The sequence below is a fragment of the Sinocyclocheilus rhinocerous genome, unplaced genomic scaffold, assembly GCF_001515625.1.
Source record: "Sinocyclocheilus rhinocerous isolate Xijiao unplaced genomic scaffold, SAMN03320098_v1.1 scaffold1355, whole genome shotgun sequence".
NCBI lineage: Eukaryota > Metazoa > Chordata > Actinopteri > Cypriniformes > Cyprinidae > Sinocyclocheilus > Sinocyclocheilus rhinocerous.
The window spans coordinates 41040-51749 of record NW_015657956.1 but is presented as its reverse complement, the minus strand read 5'-3'; the positions used below and the strand labels follow the sequence as shown (position 1 = coordinate 51749).

At 41.2% G+C, this 10710-nt stretch overlaps 1 pseudogene; it reads right to left on the bottom strand.

The window, feature by feature from the left end:
- Positions 1–204: 204 nt before the first annotated feature.
- Positions 205–2467, bottom strand: LOC107721629 (uncharacterized; annotated as a pseudogene).
- Between the last annotated feature and the right edge of the window lie 8243 nt (positions 2468–10710).

The window sequence follows — 10710 nt, the reverse complement described above, 5'->3', positions numbered from 1 at the left end:
GTGCACATGACTGTAACCACGCACATTTTCACGCATTTTTATGTTATGGACCCATAAACTTGGCTGATATGACAATACAGTAACTGGAGAACATTGCATTATTGGCCCAGTTGGAGGCGCTATATCTCAGCTGCCTTTGAGGGTGCTTTAAAAGTTCCACTGGGGCCTTATTCCCAGGGCCCTTGACTGTTACCATGCAAATTTTCAGATATTTTTCTAAAAAAAGTAGGACAAACTGACATTAAGCCATTAATTTTCACTGAAATGTGCATGTATGAATTAAACATTAATCTGAAAAGTGGTTAATGATCAATTTGCTTAAATGTTCAAAATGAAATGATATATGAAACCAATAAAGACAAGAATATTTACTCACCTGACTCTGTGTGAAGAGGGCTGGCCACCTTTCCACTGTATTCTTCACTGCAGGCTCCTTCTCTATCAATTCCTTTCTACGCAAGGCAAATGTAGAATTCATGTTCTGGGCTATAAGTGCAGCATTAAGATGACGTTCCTTCATGTCTTCCACCATCTCTTTCCTTTTGGACTCCATGCTGGCTTCATCTACACCATCAGGGACGTTCGGTAGAAACTTGATTTCAAACCTCTTGGGTCTTTTGATGTTTCTCTGAGGCTGCTGTCCTCTTCTTTTCCCACCATTTATGGATACCTCCAAACATCCAGCTCGACGCAGTTTTGAACGGTAATTACCCATTTTCCATCTGAGGCTATCATACCACCCATTCCACCCCTTAGATGATCCAGGCTGGGTAAGGCAGGGATGTTTTTTTTATCAAAGCAGCAGCAACAGCCTCGAAATTTTCCTTATCTGGGTAAGCTTTGTAACTGTATATTGTCTCTGAGAGTTTTTCGAGAATCTCATGCTTAAGCTCTCCTGACAATTGTAGATATGTTTGATCTCGCATGTACTGCAGATTTCCATGACGTAATCTGTATTCAACGTCAACAGGAAAAGTAGGGATCTTGAAAGCTTCTGGCCATGCAGTCCGTTGACTATGACGTGAATGCTCATCAGAAGTCACAGAAAGGATTTCAGTGTCAGCTGTGCTAGGGGTTGGTGTCGTCACAAGGGAGACAATCTTCAGTGTGGGCTTATCTGGCAAGTCAGCAATTTCGGTAAGATTCACAAGGGAATTGTTGAAGTCTGGATCCTCAAACTGAAGTGTGAACTTGTACTGAAGTCCCAGCTTTTCTTCAAGTTGTTCCAACAGTGAGTCAACCGTCTGTGGTTTCACAGGAAGTACGATTTTTCTGATGTCGTTTTCGCAAACTATAACTCTGAGTACGGTCCTTGTCTCCATATTTGGTCTCTCTACAAAGGTTAAAGAATTGAGTTAGTTTTCTTAAATTAAACAAGTACAACACACCAAAAAAAGTCAAATTTCATCATTCTAAACCCATCCTTTCAAAAAATATTATTCGAAAAAAGTTTCACTCATCCTTGTACTTTAAAAAGTACACAAAGGCTGACTTGTGCCATACAGTCCAAGCATTTAAGACACATGAATGGGTTTGTTGAGAAATCAACTTCAATATATAATCCATTTAACTGTATATAAATCTTGAACAGGATAGCATTTAACTGCTGCTCTCTCACACGTGCATGCAGAATGTGACAATTTAAAGAAAATAATGAATTACATTTAAATTTGTTTCTCACCAAACACACTGATCTAATATTTGAGCACTTGAAGTTGAATGAAATGATATGATGCTTTTGTGTCCTCCTGAAGCTTGAGAAGCAATGCCTGCTATCTTCTGACATAGTACAGAAAAGAGCAGTCAGAAATCTTCTCAAAAATAAGCTTTTTTGTCTTCCGAATAAGAATGAGAGTAAATAATGACAATTTGCAGAATTTCTGAAGTCCCTTTAAAACCTGAATTGTCATTCATTCAGCATATGATATAATGTTTGAGTGTAACATAGGTCCTGCCCCGAAGTGTATAGGCTGGCAAAAGGAAATGGGCCATTCAGATCTGAGTGTTTGGTAATTGACAGTGATAGCACATGACTGCACAGTTCAAAAGAACGTAGGTGCTCAATGTACCAACATGTCAGATCTTTACACACAAACAGAACATCACTGTTGATGACAAGAATTTTGAAAATCTCTCTGAAATCAGGTAGGCCTGAACAAGTACCAACAGATACAACCATATCTGGATTATACTTGATTCCATCAATGCTCACAGATGATGCTGTGAGGACAGTGTTCTGAACTGCATATGTTTGTCTCAGGAATTCCTGAATGTTCTCAGGGAAAGTTGAAATCAAAGTACCCATCACCTTCTCTGTCTGTATGGATGGCTTGAGAAAGGAGGGCGAGTCAATGTAGTAAGCCAGCAGTCTTTGATGGCGAACAGCCAAAGTTTGTGGAACACTTTTGAAGTTTTTGGTGACACGGATTACCTGCTTGAAGAATCTATGTTTTCCCTCAAATCGCATCGTCCACATATCTCTTAGTGGTCCATACATTCTTATGAGCTGCGGATAGTGCTCAATGTAGTGGTGTTTAGGGCGCAATGTGAAATGAGGAAAGACTGTTAAAAGTAAATGTCTGTGTTCTGCGATCTTTGCTTCAAGAAAATCAAGAGAATCCTCCGTGAACTTGAATGCCAAGGCCATTTCTAAAATATCTTTCAGAAGCAACACAATTTCTCACGCTTGATAATTTTCAGGGATATCAAGGCCAACCATGAGGGGCAGAAGTCTAATAAGCGCCCAATTCTCATGGGCATTACCCCCAATGGTACCTTTTGAGGCAAATGTGCCTGGGATGATCTGAGGCTGATCAACTTTGTCTGAGAATTTGTAAGGAAACTGCTTGATAGCTTGATTCAGGGATTCAAGAGAGATTAATTTTCTTGAGACCAAATCATTAATGCACAAGGACATTTCAATAGGGATGACACCCTCCATAAGGTTGTGCATTATGTCAGGTGGAAAACCACCAACTGTGTGAAAATGTTTCAACCTTTCACTTAAAAAACAGCCACTTTTCACACCATACTGCTTTACCAAACTCGTATCGTGTAACACTTCAGCCACGTGCCTGTCATGCTCCTGCTTGGTTCTCAGTTCGAATGCTCCCGACCGGACCTCCTTTTCCTGGATTTCAGTCCACTTTGCAAAGCAGAACCGGCATGGGTGCTCAACAGTGAAACTCTCCTGTAGTCCTGCGAAAGAATGAGCACCTAGATTATCAGATGACACAAAAAGCACACTTCCTTTCACACAGTCTCCTAACTGTTCAGTGTATACACCATGCTTTTCAAGAGTTTCAAGGTCCTGAACAAGTGGGTGCAAGATGTCGGTGTAACCATATTGTTTAACTGCACTAGCTCTGCATAACTGCATAACTGCATAACTCTGCATAGAGAGCAAACATTTTGTGTTTTTTTCTGGAGGTGCCAAGGGGATTGGCAAGCTCGAATTCATCCACATAAAGACCCAGGACAATCCTGAAGGTATCAGTGTTGAAAAAGTTATTTTCTTGATAGTGAGTGCCATCTCTGTAAGTCTTGAATTCATTAACTGATCGATCATTGCAAAGGACCCTATTTAGAATGTCAGCTGTGTTTAGAATTTTCTGCAACATTTGCAGAACTGGCAGTTCTCCTAACAGCATGGAGCAAGTGAGTATGGGCTCGGTCCCAGACCTCCTCACTGTGTTGTAACCAGTCTGTAACTGAAGGGAGGTCAGAGGGCTCGCCAGCCAAGGGGAACAAGGGTGCAGGGGAATTAGACGGCATGCTTTGGAAAATCGGTCTATAATCGTCAGTATAGTGGTATTACCTTGCGAGTTGGGTAGGTCGGTGATGAAGTCTATGGCGATGTGAGACCAAGGGCGTTGTGGCGTGGGCAAGGGTTGTAACAGGCCTGCTGGTAGTTGTCTGGGTGATTTAGAGGTGTTGCATGTAATGCAGTTTCGGATGAATTTGGTGGTGTCAGATAACAGAGTGGGCCACCAGAATCGGTTTTGGAGCAGATGTGCAGTGGCAGAGATCCCAGGGTGTCCCGAGCTGGGCGGAACGTGTACTTGTGCCAATAGACGCTCTCGTAGTGATTCAGGAACATAGATGAGACTGGGGGGACTTTCAGGCGGTGGCGGATTCTGGAGATTCAAGTTGTTTGCTTCGGTCATGATGTCCCACTGTACGGGTGCGATGAGGAGGTTCTCAGGAATTATACTTTCATTGACGTCTGAGCAGCACGTCTCCTCCGCTTGACGAGAGAGAGCGTCGGCCTTGATATTCTTGGTGCCGGGTCTGTATGATACAGTAAACTGAAATCTAGTGAAGAATAACGCACACCTTGCCTGTCTGGGGTTCAGTCGTTTGGCCGAGCGTAGGTATTCAAGGTTTTTGTGATCGGTGAGGACTACAAACGAGTGTGAGGCTCCCTTCAGCCAGTGGCGCCATTCCTCTAATGCTAATTTCATGGCTAGAAGTTCAAGGTTGCCCACATCGTAATTCCGTTCTGCGGTGGTTAGCTTGCGTGAGAAGAAGGCGCAAGGGTACATCTTTGCTGGTGATCGGTGACGTTGGGAAAGTATCGCACCTACCCCCGTGTTAGAGGCGTCGACCTCGACAACGAATGGGCGTTCTGGATCAGGATGTCGGAGGATAGGTGCTGAAGTAAACCGAGTCCTTAGTTCATCGAATGCCTGTTGTGATTCCGAAGACCAGGTAAATTTAGTGGGGTGACGTTTATATCGCTTAGTCATGGCGGTCAAAGGAGCGGCGATCGAACTGAAGTTCCTGATAAATCGCCTGTAGAAGTTCGCGAACCCCAGGAAGCGTTGTAAATCCTTGACTGTCTGGGGAAGCGGCCATTCCAGAACTGCCCTGACCTTCCTCTCATCCATCGCTACCCCCTCCTGGCTGATCACATACCCCAGAAAAGTTGTGCTTCTTTGATGGAACTCGCATTTCTCTGCTTTAGCGTAGAGTTGATACTGAACGAGGCGCTTTAGTACAGATCTGACACGACAAATGTGTTGTTCCAGGGAATTTGAATAGATCAGGATGTCGTCGATGTACACGATCACCCATCTGTTGAGCATGTCCCGAAACACGTCATTCATGAAGGATTGGAAGATCGAGGGATTGTTTGCCAAGCCGAAGGGCATAACCCGGTATTCGTAGTGCCCGAATGCGGATCAAGTTGTAAAAAAAATGTAGATCTAACTTGGTGTAGTATTTGGCCTGGCGGAGCTGTTCTAGCGCTGCGGGGACCAGTGGTAGAGGATAACGAAACTTAACAGTAATATCATTAAGGCCGCGGTAATCAATGCAGGGCCGCAACCCTCCATCCTTTTTCTTTACAAAGAAGAACCCCGCCGAGGCGGGAGACGTTGAGGGTCAAATGAATCCTTTGACCAGTTCCTCCTCGATATAGGCTTTCATAGCTTCTGATTCAGGTTGTGATAGTGGAAAGATCCTCCCCTTTGGAGGGGTGGCACCGGGTATCAGATCTATGGTGCAATCGACGGATCGGTGGGTTGGGAGTTGTAAAGCTTTCCTTTTACTGAAGGCTTCGGCTAGATCGGCATATTCGGAGGGCAGGTTTAATTCGTCGGTGGGTTGAACAGATGAAACCGAATCCTGGAGGGGTGACCGTGTGATCCCCGGGTAGGACGTCGTGAGCGGATCAAATTGTCAATTTGAATGGCGAGTTCAATGAATTCACTCAAACTTTTCCCCTCATCTCGGCAAGCCAACTCTGACTGGAGCTCCGAATTCAGTCCCCTCCGAAACAGGAGTTTTAATGTGTCCTCGATCCAACCTGTCTGGGCGGCAAGGGTGCGAAAGGACAGGGCGTACTCGGCTGCCGGTCTCCTTCCCTGCGAAAGTGTTAACAGTTGGTCTCCTGCACTTTTCCCCTCCGCGGGGTGTTCAAAGACTTCGCGGAAGTGTTGGAGAAATGTTGTGAAGGTGGGAAATGAAGAGCCGTCCACTCAAGCGGTAGCCCAATCCAGCGCCCTCCCAGTGAGCAATGAACACACAAAGGCAATGCGGCTAGAGTCTGTGGTGTACAGCGAGGGCTGTTGATTAACAAAGAGCGAACACTGAAGTAAGAACCCTTTGCATCTGGCAGGGTCTCCATCGAATTTCTCTGGGAAAGCTAGTCGTGGACTCACGGGTAAACGCTCAGTAGTGACAGCCGGGGCAATTCAAGACTTCGCAGTGAGCTGATGTGAGTGTTTGGCTTAAATGTGTGTGTGTGTGTGATTAGATGCAGGTGTGTGCGTGCAATCAGTCCCAGGTATGAGGCATGATGGGAACTGGAGTCCGAATGGATAAAGTCAATATTCAGGAGAGAGTTCCCTCTGGTGGTGAGGAGGAGGCGGTACGGAAGCCTCCTCTGTAAGAGGTGCCAAGGGGATTGGCAAGCTCAAATTCATCCACATAAAGACCCAGGACAATCCTGAAGGTATCAGTGTTGAAAAAGCGAGTTCTTGATAGTGAGTGCCATCTCTGTAAATTCATTAACTGATCGATCATTGCAAAGGACCCTATTTAGAATGTCAGCTGTGTTTAGAATTTTCTGCAACATTTGCAGAACTGGCACATAAGAGACTGACTGTGAATCAAGCTTGTATTCAATTGGCATGACTATTGGAAATTCACTCTGAAAATATGATGCTCTTCTGCTTATTGTGGAAAGAGGCTTGCCATCATTGGTCATTGTCAATATTGGGTTACTGTCTTTTACTGCATTCACCAATTTTCTCACTAATGAATCACATCCACTCAGTCCATGTTCAAGGAGAATTTGCTGAATTGCATGATAAACAAGGGGCTCTGAAAGAAGTACAATTTGATTTATTTGTTGAATTATTTCCTGCGCAGCCGAATCAGAAACATGCAAAATTGCCTGCATTTTTAGAAAGAGTGAGGCTAAATTATGCTCCAATTGATGATGCAATACATCAAGGTTTTCATTCTCTATATCATTTTCCTCTAAGTGTTCATCTACAGGTTCTGGGCTCAAAGGCTCTTCTTGCTGCACATTATCTACACTGTGAGTAGCGACATGCAAGAGAATGTCAGATTTCAATTGCCTCCGATCAAATGCTCCATGCTCTCTACATTTATGGGAATTAAATGTATAGTAGACATTGCTCTCAAAATTGCATTGTTGTATGGACACTGCACAGTTTCATGATTTTTGAGATGCTGCCGCAAATGAGAAAAAAAAAATTGCCTCAGTGCAGGGCTCCTCAAAACTGCAAAGTGGGCAGTGAAATATCAAAGGGATGTTAGCACATGGACTGGGTTGGCTACCAAGAATGATTTTTTGTTAAGTGCACCCTTAGTGCATTAAATTATTTAAATGAACACAGACAATCTGTGTACAGACATGGAATCGGAATGCTTCTAGTAAAGCTTCCATGTTTTAATCTGTAGTGTTTTAACAGCTGAGCCCTCCTCCTTGCAAGAAAACAAGCAGAACTTGCACTTCCACTGCATGAATTTAAGTCCCCAAAATAAGAATACACAAAGTAAAAAGATAAAATAAGGTAATAATTGCTTGTTAATGAAGCTATCTTAATTCATGCATCGTGTTGTTAATTTCCATGTGAACGACACGTGCGCATCGAACGTTCAAGAAAGAATGTTCGTTAAGTGTAGGCCGCACGGGTTTTTACATATCATTAATGATAATCCATGAACTTACATCCGATTCAAATAGCTTACAAACTCTACATGAAGCCAGTGTCCAGTAAAAACCGATGTTTGCAACCTAGCTAGTAAACCACTGGTCTCATTCGACATAAAACTACATCTGTGTGCCTTTTTATGCCTTTTCCTCTTTCCTCACAATGAGCAAATTCAGTTCTATTGAAGTTTTTATACACAATATAATGACATTGAGGTTTATAAATAGTTCATCATGAGCATACCTACTTGTGCTGCCACATTCCGAACAAGAGCTGAAGTTCTTCTTCTTCGTTGACGTCGTCTCCACACCTTGCGTATACCGTCACATTGCGCGAGACGAAAATGTGTTTAAGAAATATTATTAGAAAAGAAAAGAGTGCTATTATAGAGTATTAGAGTTGTTTCCAGTGTTGCCAACTTAGCAATTTTGTTGCTAAATTTAGCAACTTTTCAGAATACCCTAGCAACTTTTTCTTCCAAAAGCACCTAGCAACATCATTTATGATACACTTTGTTAGTAGCTTGTACCTGCGATTGTTGATCAGTTAGTATACTGTAAGAAAAATGGAAAATCTTTCAGGACATTATTCATTATCCATCATCAATTGTAACCCTGTAACCCGAAAACGCATAAAGAAATAGTTAAGAAAAGAGTATTAGAGTTGTTTCGTCCTATGCTGAAACTTAACAAAAGGCCAATAAATATATCAAGCTCTGTTAATACAAATATGATGGAATGTAAAGCAGCAACAGCTGATCGGCTTGCCAATAAGCTTAAATCTTAGTGGTTTCCCAGTTATTTTATAGCGCAAAGGAAAAAAAAGATTCAGAACCTATAAATAAATACATACACACACACACACACGGGTATATAGGGGTGAATTCAGGGTGATTGGGACACTTTTTAGATGTATATATGTAGGCATTCATTAGCTGTCTATTTGATGACTAGTCTATTCTTGGGCTATGGTTAGACGTCTATTAAATTTTCACTGACAGCCCAAATTCAGCCTTGTTTTAGCCTAGACCCATATTCACCGTCGATTAGACGTATGTATGTAGTCGTTTAATAGCGGTCTAATTGATGACTAGTCTATTCTTGGGCTATGGTTAGACGTCTATTAAATTTTCACTGACTGCCCAAATTCAGCCTTGTTTTAGCCTAGAATCACTGAAGAAAAGAACAAGAAACAAAACTACAACTGACTTCAGTCACAGCCTTACATGAAATTAACCAAAATAAAACGTCAGAGGAGGATTACACAACTCCACAAACAGCATTACCAGCTTCACTCATTACTAACCAGACTCACTTTATTTCTGTCATATACCTACAAACATTCTTTGAGAATTAACCGAGGTTTATATTGTATTGAAAATGTTTTGTTTGGTCTCACCATTTTGGCCATCAGTAGTTGCTTTAGTTGGGCTCTTGACCCTTGACTCTTTAATGTTAGTTTTTCTCTGCTGTTGTTTGTGTGTATGTAAAGCACATTTGTTATGACAAGAAGAGCCGAGAGATCTGATTCACTGATCTCAATTAGTGTCTAATTATATGGGTTGATTAATTTTTGTTTATGGTACTAATATGACTCTGCAAGGTATGTTGACAAACTATTGTTAAGAAATTTAAAAACATTCTGGGTGCCAGTACAAAACTCCCAGCATGCATTGCAGCATGAAACAAAATTTTGATTGTCACCAATGTTGAGATTCATAGGCTGACTGTTGATGTCTGTGTGTGTTCAAGTTCTGCTGTAGTTCAAAGCTTGTATTTGTGCATATTGTGCTTAAGAATGTTTCACAATGATTGCGGTAGTATCAGTTGTGCAACTCAAGATTATTAGTTATATATTACACACTTAATAAGAGATTAAACATTAGGTGAAATCAGTGAATCGGACTAGTTCATGATGGTCTTGACATCACAAAAACCAGTCTTATCTGACCATAGATTATTTCAGCTTTTCTTGTTTTAAAAACTGTGTTAAATAAACACAGCTAATTAAAGCAACCAAAGAAAAACTATTTTTAAAAAGTCAAGGTTCAAGAGCCCAACTAAAGCAAACACCGATCACCATTATGGTGACTTCAAATGAAAGTACGACATCTAAAATCTCAATAAGAGCTTTTGTACACATATGAGAGAAATAAAGTCAAAAAAAATCAACAAAAGAAAACAGCAAAATACTGTAAAACCTAACAGTCAACTTCCTGTTGTGTTTTGTGGGTCACCATTGTGCTGGAGAGCAGAGCCTGTGTTTAAGTAAAGGACGGACAGCGAAACACTGATGTTATGCTGCTTGTTGTTTTATTTAAAGGCAGTAACTGTGTAGTTACTGATGCAGTGTGAATCTCTTCAATAATTTCATTCACACATGAATGTGTGCTGCTGTTATCTGCAAGAGGTTTGAGTGGAATTGATGCTTTTAATGACTTTGCATAAATCAGTAGGTTTTCCTTCATTATCTTAAGCAAAATAGTTCTGAAGACCAATATGCTTGTGTTACTTAAACATTATAAATATTAGTTTATAAACAAATGCCAATTGGCCAAATTAAGTGCAGTCGGTTTCTGCAAATAAAATGAGTATATTAACATTGTATCAGTTAATGAAATACAGTTTTTCACTGTAAATTTAAACAGTTCTGTAAAACCTAAAATGTTGCTACTGTATTTTTCACGGTAAAGTTCTGGCAACCACAGCTGCCGGTATTTTTCCGTAAATTTAACAGATTTTTTTTTACAGTGTAGATGTCTGGGCTGTGTTTAGACGGCTAATAGACGTCTTTTAAACGCAAAATTGCTTGCTGGGTTATTACCGTTCTGAAACCGGTTTGAGAAAAAACGGTTAGCGTTGTTTTTTAAACTTTGTCTTTGCCAATAATAATAATAATAATAATAATAATAAAGTAAGCTACACAGCGTTTTCTTTCGGCTACTCAAAAAGAAAAAAAATTCTCGTAGCCTAAATTGCACTTAGTCATAGCCAGCATCATCTTTTCTAGATTTTGGCCAAAT